Source organism: Taudactylus pleione, unplaced genomic scaffold (genome assembly GCF_031769625.1).
Source record: "Taudactylus pleione unplaced genomic scaffold, aTauple2 ptg000043l, whole genome shotgun sequence".
Taxonomy (NCBI): Eukaryota; Metazoa; Chordata; class Amphibia; order Anura; family Myobatrachidae; genus Taudactylus; species Taudactylus pleione.
Genome location: NW_028284445.1, coordinates 2,974,319 through 2,986,216, shown reverse-complemented (window position 1 = coordinate 2,986,216; position 11,898 = coordinate 2,974,319).

Sequence of the window (11,898 nt, the reverse complement as noted above, 5' to 3'; positions counted from 1 at the left end):
TTTTAGTAGCTGCTGCCAATTTAATAAGTAAAATGCGGTTGCCCTTAGTCAGACCATCACTACTTCTAATGGAGTAAATTCCCCAAAAGAACCATTCTTTAGTTATTTTAAACCTAATCTTCAAACAGTTAACAATATAATCCTGAACGGACTTCCGGAACACTTGAACCTGAGGGCAATACCAAAAGCAATGTATAATATCTGCCTCTGGAGAACCATAATTTGTAGCAGTTGGAATTTACTGCGTCTCCAATAATAAATTTTAATTTTGGGGTGAAGTATTCTCTGTGTCAAATTTTCTGGTGCATTTCAGTGTAGGAAGATGAGGACAAAATGTTATCAAGTTTTATATAGGCCTCTAGAATACTTGTATTGGAAAGGTCAGGAAAGTCTAACTTCCATTTTAATAATCCTGTCAAACCAGTTTCTAAATTTAGAGTAGTACGTGAATGTGCATAAATGGATGAGGTGGAGAGGGGGTCTTTGGGGCATAAAATATTTAATAAAATTGGTGGCATATTGTGATCTGGGGAATACAATGTAGCATAATGGAAAATGGTGGCACTATGTGGTATAAAGTGAACTATGGCACTTTGATGGGGCATAAAATTAAATAGGAAACTATTACTGTATAGTGCATAAAACGAATTAGGGCAATTGTATGGGGCATAAACTGAACAAACACTCTGGAGAGAGCGGACTCTTTAGAATCATTGAAGAGGGGCCCATTCAAAATATTGCTATTGGGCCCACAAATTTTGGCTATGCTCCTAACTAAGAGTATCATGTAGGACAAAATGTCATGACAAAATGGCTGCCAGTAGCTGGGCATTCTTTATATAGGGCTGTGACCTGCATTGTGACATCACAATGCATGCAGGCAGCAGCTGGAGATGACTGTAGCTTAGATCAGCTCTGGGCCCTACCTGCCACATTTATATAACATGATTAGAATTGAGAAATAGAGAGATTTGCTTTGATCTTTTTCTTTTGAATGTGCACTCATTTCTAGGTATTACTCATTCACTGTAATATTTTTAAATGTAGTTATTTTTTTAATAGCATAATAAATATTTATATACTGTGAATAACTGCTTCACACTACGCCGCTCCTCATCTTTCTAACCTTCTAAGCCCAGCTCATCTAAATACATAACATTGTGTATGGGGGAGGTATTTGTTTTTCTTATGAGGGAGGTATTTGTGTTTCTATGTTTGTATCATTTATTTAAGCATTTTAAAATAATTTAAAACATTGGGAAAATCATTTGCAGTTCCTTAAGAACTAGTCATCAAATCTATTTTGCTCTGTAACAACATGTTATCTGTTACCTTTACAGACCCCCCCATATATATATATATTTATTTATTTGCCACTTTGCACTTTTTGTCATCCCCTTACTCCATTATGCCTTATATTTACTGTATGTTTTATTTTGGCTAGGTCCTATATGCCTACCATCCCTCTAAAGTTAAGCTGGCCACACATCTAAAGATTATCTGTCCAACCAGCCAACTAGTTGATTGGTTGGAATTAAAATCTGGTAAGGTATGAACAGTGGCGTAACTAGGGCAGGGCAAGCGGGGTTCGTGCCCTGGGCGCCGTTGGACCGGCGGCACGGGGGGGCGCCGCCGGCCACGGTACCGGCCCGTCCGCCCTAGATAGCCAGTGTAGCGCCGACCGCAATGAGTGCGGTCAGCGCTACACATTTGCACAGGACCGGCATTAGGCTTCCAGCGCCGGTCCTGTGCTGCACGCCTGAGCCCGTTCCCTCCCCCTGGGCGCTTGCCCAATAGCGCCAGGAGGCGGGCTCAGGCTGTGCATAACACACGCATCGCCGCCAGCACTGGCGGCGATGCGTGTGTTAAACAGTAGCCAATGAGAGTCAGATAGACTCTCATTGACTGCTGCAGCACCCACTGCAAGAGCCGGACTTCCGTCCGGCTCCTGCAGTGGGTAATGGGACTGACGTCATGACGTCAGTCCCATAATGCTGAGCGCACCAGCCCGGGCGGACTGGAGGGCGGGAGCGGCATCGCGGACAGGAGCAGGAGCAGTGTGGAATCAGGTAAGTATATTTTTATATATATTTATTTATTTTTAAACCTATCTGCACAATGGGGGAGGGGTTTGCTACTACTGGGGGGGGACATCTACTGGAGGTGCCATTGGGAGGACCTCTACTGGGGGGGCTACTCTACTGGGGACTACTACTTGGGGGGGGACTACCACTGGGGGCATTCTAAAAGGGGCCTAGTATTACTAGAGGCACTGCGCTTGGGGGACCACTGGATAGGGGGGGGGTCACTACTGGGAGCCTGCATCAGGGGGACCACTACTGGGGGCACTGCATGGGAGGGGGGGACACTACTGCTGGGGGCACTATATAAGGGGCTTACTGCTAGGGGCACTGCGGGGACCACTACAGGGGGCACTAGATAGGGGGAATCACTACAGGGTGCCTGCATTAGTGGACCACTACTGGGAAAACTGCATGGGGGGGACTACTGCTGGTGGCACTATATAAAAGGGCACTGCGTAAGGGGATACCGCTACTGGGCGCACTGCATTGTGGGGACTGCTACTGGGGGCACTGCATAAGGGGGAACACTACGTGGGGCACTGCATTTGGGGGGCCACTACTGGGGGTACTGAGTAAGGGGAACTAATTGGGGGCTGTATAAGAGGGACCACTACTGGGGATACTGTATAAGGGGCACTACTATGGGCCTGCATGAGATGGACCACAACTGCATACTGGGGGTACTGTATAAGGGGTACTACTGGGGTTAAGGTGCATATGGATAGGAATGTTCAGTTTGAAAATAAAGGGGTGTGTCATGTTGACACGCCCCATTTTTAAGTGGCCACGCCAATTTTTTGCTGCGCGCCACATGTGGGTGGGGGCTCGCGCACATGGGGGGGGGCTCGCTTTTCAAATTTGCCCTGGGCTCCAAATACCCTAGTTACGCCACTGGGTATGAAAGCAAATTACAATCAGCAATTTGCTCCCAAACGCCGGAAAATGGACAAATACTGTTGTTTGAACAAATTGTTTAGATCAAACATTTAACAAACTTGTCTGACCGACCATTTTCATCTGTTTTCTGGCATTTAGGAGCAAATTGCTGATCGTCATTTACTCCTATACATTACCAGATTTTCATTCCAACCAATCAACTAGTTGGCTGGTTGGACAGATAATCTTTAGATGTGTGGCCAGCTTTACTGTATTTCATTTGGGCCTGGTACTCTCCCTATCTCACTTATTCCCCTAATATGTTTTTGTATTTGTGTCTGTATCTCTATACCCATTTCTCCAAAGTATTTATTAATTTGAGCCTGTTTTTTTTTTACCTCAAACACATTTTACTGTATACATATATTTATTTCAAAGCAAAGGAGCTTAATTTCATGGAGGACTAACTTGGTGTTATCAACTTTTCTCCCAATTCATCCCTGTGAATGGCACCTGTCGAAGCAAGATAATTGGCTTAAACAGGATCGGTTTAAAATTAGATCTGCGCGACACGATTTTGCGAATGGCAATGAGACGCCATTTTGCGACTGGCCACCCAGTGCCAGTTTAGTGAAACTCGCCATTATAAGTACATATGGCGATGCTATTATTTAGCGTTGTGCGATTCCCAAGCAAAAGAAAGAAGTTAAAAGTCCTCACCATGTAAATACAGACAGTCACTAAAACATATAAAATGATTATCCCTGCAAAACACGTACCATAGTGTACTCCACAAAACACATAGTCGCACAATGCTAACTAGCGTCTTTTTCCAATTCCCCAATACTTACACACTGCACACTTACATAAAAGGTTCTCTAGCATTAAAGTGTAATTTTCAAGGTTTATGCAGTAATCATTAATGTTGTGTAATAAAAGTTACTTGAAATCTAAGGTTTAGTACATGGTAAGCAGACCGTGTTTGTTGTTGTGATGATCCACTGTGTCTCAACAGATTTCCGGTATCATCGGCGAGAAGATCGGAACATGCATCTGCAAACTATGGACTATAGAGAGTTAAAAAATTAAAATGTACTCTGTGATGTTAGCAGCTTAGATTAGCATGCAGCGGGAAAAAGGACACAAAGGGCAGTTGGAGGCTGTTTGTGTCTATTGGAATTGACCTATGAACTATCCTGTAACAAAAGCACCTTTAAGAAGAACCAATGGAATCATGTCAAACTTGTCTATTGTATTGCCTATTCCTGCAAGAGTATATATGTGCGCTCTCTGACCCCAGTCTTGAGTCTTCTTGCTGTGCTGTTGACGGAGGTTTCTAATGCTGATGCCGGTATCTGGGCCCAGAGCGCGTGCGTATATAACAACTGTACCTTGGGTCTGTATGATTTATTTGTGCTAATTGTCTTTAGATCACAGCATGTAACCATCTGTTTTTATACTGAATAATAACTTTTTGTGCTTTGGAACCACATTCAAAGTCTGAAAGCATTTATTTACTGTGCTACTCATTACGCTAAATAGCGACAATTTTAGAAGGTATAGGCAGGATTTAGAAGGTATAGACAGGATTGCATAGAGGTTTTAAAAGGGTATCGATAGTTGGGGGCTCGCAGTGTTTATCACGCTACTGGTCACTAGGTAACACTTGGTAGCGATCTCTCAGCAAAAGGGTGGAGGCGCCTAGCAGGAGAACGCATTGTGCCTTTGAAATCTGCTATCACTTTGTTGCTGAGAGTCTGTTACCTGTTATTGTGACTTTAGGAGCACTGTTTGAGAATCCAGGGACGAGGGAGGAAAATTTTGCGACTTCCCCTTTTTTCACACAAAAAAAATCTTATCTATGAAGGAAAACAAAATTTTCCTCCCTCGTCCCTGGAGGAAAATTTTGTTTTCCTTCATAGATAAGATTTTTTTGTGTGAAAAAAGGGGAAGTCGCATTATTGTGTATGCGACCAAGTCGCACTATAGCGTAAAGTCATAATACGTGTTGTGTAGTAGTCGCATTATTGTGTATAGCGTATACGTATTTCCTGTATTGCTGCCACGTGTTTTAAACAAAGCCGTTGAGAGTGCACGGTGATATTGATGAATAGCATTGTTGTAAATACATTGATCAGTGTTGTCATAGTCTGGGAAAATGTGTATTTTTCTGCGCAGGAAAAGGGTGTGTAACAGAGTATTTGTTGGTAGTTACTAGAGTTTCCTAGTTAAGGGTATTGTAGGACCCTTAAGGACTAGGCGCAAGGGTCGACCTAGTAGCTCGGTAGTAGATACCATTCTAACACATAAGCAGGTGTAGTTGTTGTCTTTGTTGTAGGTTCAGCTCCCAGTGTGATTACAGTATTCAGTGATCAGTTAGGGTTATTTGAGCATTGCAATTGAACCACACAGTTTTGGCTAAATTGTGATTGTGAACTGGGTAGAGGGTGGACGAAATCACTGAAAAGGGTAAGTATTATTGGAATACCTACATACTAGCAGTTGAAAGATAGTCAAAAAGGGATTAGGTGCATCGAAGCAGCCTGCTTATTCTTCCATAGGTGTGTGGGTGCATCCTGTTAATATCGTCTGCAGGTAAGTGAAAGTATCTTGACTGTCTTTCACCAGTTAAATCTCTATTGAAAAGCTTAGGGTTCTCCGAAAATGGGGGCCAAGCAAACGGTAGAGATGTTAGATGATGTGCTGCTGTTGGTAGCGCCGCTTGGGTCGGCACGCCATATTATGCATACTAAGTACGGTGCTTATGCAATTAGGTACTGTGATGTATGGTTTAAAATGACGAAGAAGAGTGTTAGACCGTTTCCCAGAATTGGCAGCTTTGATAAGGAGGTACTGAACAATGTCCGAGATAGCATCTGTATGGTGTGCTCTTGAATGAAAAAGGTAAATATAATGAGTGTTTAAAATTATGGCAGCGTGGGGGGGATGCGTGGCTTAAAGGTGTGCACGCGACGCAAACTAGTTACTGGAGAGTACACACGCAGCGCTAAACTACAGTGCGTGCGCGCCGCAAGATAGCGCGTACATAAAGCAAGGTAGCGCTGCGGAAGGTATTGCCAGTGGTTCACGTGCACCACCACCACCCTATGCGGATGGGGGTGCAGGTACAGTTGTTAAAAAAACCATAAAAATTGAACAAGTAACTTGTACCCTCTCTTAAGTAATCATAAGGAAAATGTTTATGATGCGGATGATGAGCCTATTGTTATGTCTGCCATTTCCTATGCTGTACACATGTTAGATGCTCCACCACAACAAGCACAAGTGGTGCTGCCTTCTTCATCAGTGACAGTACAAGTGTTAACATCCTCTGCACCCGTAGAGGAAGTTGTTAACCCTATACGTAGCAGTAATAGACTAAATCCCCAGCCAGGTAACAAGGTCAAAAGTAGCAGTCCGGCTGGTCTGCATCCCATCCGAACAATAACTGTTCTGAATGGGAATGCGGATGCGAACGGTGTAGTGCCCACAAGGGAGGTAGCAATGCATTGTCCTTGGACAAGAGCGGAGCTAAATTCCATAATGAATGATTTCCCCAATCCTAAAAAGGAATTAGCCAAATGCCAAAGATTTTTGAAAAATTTGGGTAGTGCTCACGAGCCAACCAATAAAGATCGGCGAGTGGTGTTTAGGGCTTGTCTTCCACACAATACCGATGTGACAAAGTTTATCACGGACTGCGTATTAGATGGAGATGTTCCCTTAAAAGACGAAATTAACCAAGGTAACATTTCCCGCATTGTAACTCAATTGGGTGTGTATTTTCCAGTAGTAGTTAACTGGAGCAAAATTTTTACCATAAAACAAAAAGAGTGAATCTGCAGAGGATTATTGTAACCGAGCTCTGCAGGCTATCTGCCAGTACACTGGGTTAGAGGATATTAAAGATAGCACTCATAACAGGGGAATGATCATCACTGTACTTATGGATGGTCTAAAAGAGAACCTAAAGACCCGAGTTCAGACCTCACAACCTGGCTGGAGGGAAGTCACTGTAGACACCCTCATAGAATCCGCTATTGAACATGATAAGAACATTTTTAAAAAGAGAGACAGAGCGAGAAGCTAATGGCTGTTAGTATTCAAGCTCTAGAAGGAATGACTATAACATCACAGCCAACAGACACACCTCACCAATCCTGTACCACCACAAACACAGCCCTACCCCACTTATCACACACAGCCACAAAACCCATACTATCCACAACCACCATATTCCCCTCAATATCCTTATCCACACCCACCATCTTTCCTTTCCGCTCAACCCACACAGCAATTCTTTCACCCACACTACTCACGTAGATGCTTTAACTGCAACCAAGTGGGACATGTAAGTAAGATTTGTAAGGTGAAGAGGGCGGGACCCCCTATCCAGGGAGAACCTGGATATCCCCATAAGGGATATACACAGAGTACCGGAAACCCACAACAGTCACCAGCTCCAATTGTGGCCGTAAATGCTGTATTGGAGAGTGAGAGTCAACGCTAGGGGTCAGGTCATACCTGCAGTCTACAGATAGTCAGGTTAACGGGAAGTACTAGGGAAGAACCGGTGATGATGGTTGATGTAGCTGGTATTAAATATCCTTTTCTTGTAGACACAGGGGCAACCAGGTCATTGATAAAATCTCCCATTAATTTACAGGTAACCAGCGAGATGGTACCAGCAATGGGTGTAACGGGTAAAGTGCAACATTATCCTTTAACAAAATCCACAGAGGTTACTATCGGCCATTGCATACCAGGCATTCTTTCCTCCCGGCAGCAGTGGCTCCTACTAACCTACTGGGAAGGGATTTGTTATGTAAGACGGGATGTGTCCTATATTGTACCCCTGATTGTGTATTTCTAGATATCCCAGAGAGAGTTGCGCATGAGGTGAGGGATATATTGGACACTCCCCAAAGGATAATGTATCACTCTACTGGTTTAAGTGAAAATCCATCTCAGGTAGATCAAATGTTATCCCAAATTCCACACTCACTTTGGACCAAGGATGGACAGGACACTGGATTAATGGCAAACGTAAGTCCCGTAATGGTAAATCTAAAAAGTGGTAGGCAAGCTCCAAAAATTATCCAGTACCCATTAAAACAGGAGGTAGAATTAGGGGTTTATCCCATAATTGAGCGCTTGTTACAGCAGGGAATTTTAGTCCGTACAGCAAGTGTAGCCAACAGTCCCATATTTCCAGTAAAGAAGAGTGGTGGGAGGGGTTATAGGCTGGTACAAGACCTTAGAGGGGTTAATAAGGTGGTAGAGAGCCAATTTCCTGTAGTGCCAAATCCAGCTGTCATTCTTATGCAGATCCCACCCAATGCAACCCATTTCACTGTCATTGACCTCTGTTCTGCTTTCTTCTCTGTGCCTCTTCATCCTGACTGTCAGTACCTATTCGCCTTTACATACAGGGGTGTACAATACACATGGACATGATTGCCCCAGGGTTTCATAGACAGCCCCAGTATCTTCTCCCAGGCCTTACACGACTGTTTACAATCTTTTCAACCTGCCAATGGATCTATTCTAATACAATATGTGGACAATTTATTGTTATGTTCTGATTCGTTTATGTCATGTTTGAATGATACTAAACTTTTGCTGTTAATGCACAATAATTTGGATAGCTTGGAGAGTGAGGTAGAAACAGAACAGGGGGGAGGACAGAGTGTGCATCAGTCTCAGCAGAAGTGGATCAAGTACCTTTGCAGATAGCCTCAGTTAGCATAAGTTGAGGCATACCGGAACTGAGGCTATCTGCAAAGGTACTTGATCCACTTCTGCCGAGACTGATTCACACTCTGTCCTCCCCCCTGTTCTGTTTCTACCTCACTCTCCAAGCATTCCAAATTATTGTGCATTAACAGCCACTACCATCATCTACAGTAACTATTCCTGGCCATGTCTCTTCAACCTTTTAACAATTTTTTACTATATCCGATCTGTGCACCTTATTGGATCGTGCATATCCCTTGTTTTTCACCACTAACCACTGACTTCATTATTCTATACACATGCCAACTAACTATAACAGCACTGTGGGATGCCGCACTCTGCCGTCTACTGTTGGTCAGGCATTTATATTCTTGTGTTAATACTTTATTCTGACCTACTGCAACTGTACCATTCAGAATGTATTCACTTGTATGTTTGTATATTTGTGTGTAACACTGTGACTTTATTCTTTGACACATAAAAGTCCATATCGTATTGTATTAATAAATTACATGATAACCCACATACCAGTTTGATCTATAGACACACAAGCATCAAATACACCATCCAGGGCTTGAGCGCGGTAACCACTCCCTTCTACAAGGAACCAGGAAGTTAGGAGGTGACTGTGAATAATCAAATGAAGACCTTCTCACTAAGAGCTGACCATGAGCCTATGAATTATGAACTGTTACACACAATTAGGTCGAGTGGAAGACACTTCTGGTATAAATATACACTGAGTCACACCAAAGAAATGATTGGTAGGGTACCAGAAGGGGTATTGTGCCAAGATACTACAACCCGAAACTTGTATAAGTTAAATAGGAGAACCTGAAGTAGGATCACTTGCCAGGGAAATGTGTACGATGATAATGATGTTTACTATTCCTTATGTTCTCCCCGATGATGTATATTTTATATGTGGAAGGAAAGCGTATAAGTGTCTCTCTCCGAGTTCCGAAGGTTTGTGTTATTTGGGTAGAGTAATTCCAGAAGTTATGACCCTTACACATGGTGAAATGCTTAGTACTCATAAAGACACACCATCACCATATCTTCACACACAGTATGAACACAGAGACAAAAGAAATATGATACCTGGTGATGTGCATAAAGCCACTCAGTTAATTAGTGAGACAACTGGCTTTCAAGTTTTAGTAGCATTGAATCCCACCAGGATCGCTCGGGGTACACTAAATTTTAGATATATCCAAGATCTTGCTAAATTAATAGATAATATCACTGAGATGTATGATGACACATTCAGATATACAGGTAGGGAGTTGCAAGCATACAAGAAAGAACTGGTGCAACACAGACTAGTGTTAAATTATTTAACAGCTGTCACTGGAGGGTATTGCGTAACTTTGGCCACCCAATTTGGAATAAAGTGTTGCACTTACATTACAAACGATACCAGCAATCCCAAGGAGATGATAGACCGGAAGATGGGTGAAATTCTGCAGCTAAAATGGGAATTTCGAAAGAACCATAATGCTTCAGTAGCTGAAGTAGAGGAGAAGGTAGAGGAATGGGCTTCATGGTTGAACCCAGTGAAATGGTTCTCAGGTCTAGGAGAGTGGGTCCAGGAAATGATTGCGAGCATAGGTAAACTCCTGATCCTTATACTGGGTGTCATCATAGTAATTGGCATATGTGTCAGGTGTGTTCCTATTGTGTTGAAGTGTGGAAAATGTAAAGATAAGGTGAATCAAAGGAATGAAATCATGATGGTGGTCAGTGGTAACGATATGAATACTGAGGTAAATATAGAACTGCATTATAACCCTGAACTAGAAGGTACCATCGTATAATGTTTAAGATTTAGACATGCATAAAATATATTATTAAAATGTTAATTTAAACATCTCAAATAATGTAAGTCCCTATTCCCCCTCAAGACTTCCTTTATAGGATTGGTGCATCCCCACATCTTTCCCATGATCTCCCAAGATCCGCAGTGTGTGTATAGGGGTAGTTTTATGTCCCCTCCTAGAGACACATTATTGATGGATTAAGAACCACCTTGTGCCATCCCATAATATAACATTAAATAATGTCATAATGTAAGCCTAAATTAATTTTAAAATCAGAGTATAATAGCATGTTGTTTGCTATCAAAGGGTGGACTGTCGAAGCAAGATAATTGGCTGAGACAGGATCGGTTTAAAATTAGATCTGCACGACGCCATTTTGCGAATGGCGATGAGACGCCATTTTGCAACTGGCCGCCCAGCACCATTTTAGTGAAACTCGCCATTATAAGTACATACGGCGATGCTATTATTTAGCATCGTGCGATTCCCACGCAATAGAAAGAAGTTAAAAGTCCTCAACATGTAAATACAGACAGTCACTAAAACATATAAAATGATTATCCCTGCAAAACACGTACCATAGTGTACTCCACAAAACACATAGTTGCACAACGCTAACTAGCATCTTTGCCCAATTCCCCAATACTTACACACTGCACACTTACATAAAAGGTTCCCTAGCATTAAAGTGTAATATTCAAGGTTTATACAGTAATTATTAATGTTGTGTAACAAAGGTTATTTGATATCTAAGGTTTAGTACATGGTAAGCAGACCGTGTTTGGTGTTGTACTGATCCATCTGTGTCTCAACAGATTTCCGGTATCATTGGTGAGAAGATTGGAACATGCGTCTGCAAACTATGGACTATAGAGAGTTAAAACATTAAAATGTACTCTGTGATGTTAGCAGCTTAGATTAGCATGCAGCGGGAAAAAGGACACAAAGGGCAGTTGGAGGCTGTTTGTGTCTATTTGAATTGACCTATGAACTATCCTGTAACAAAAGCACCTTTAAGAAGAACCAATGGAATCATGTCAAACTTGTCTATTGTATTGCCTATCCCTGCAAGAGTATATATGTGCGCTCTCTGACCCCAGTCTTGAGTCTTCTTGCTGTGCTGTTGACGGAGGTTTCTAATGTTGATGCTGGTATCTGGTCCCAGAGCGTGTGTGTATATAACAACTGTACCTTGGGTCTGTATGATTTATTTGCGCTAATTGTCTTTAGATCACAGTGTGTAACCATCTGTTTTTATACTGAATAATAACTTTTTGTGCTTTGGAACCACATTCAAAGTCTGAAGGCATTTATTTACTGTGCTACTAATTACGCTAAATAGCGACAATTTTAGAAGGTATAGGCAGGATTTTAGAAGGTAT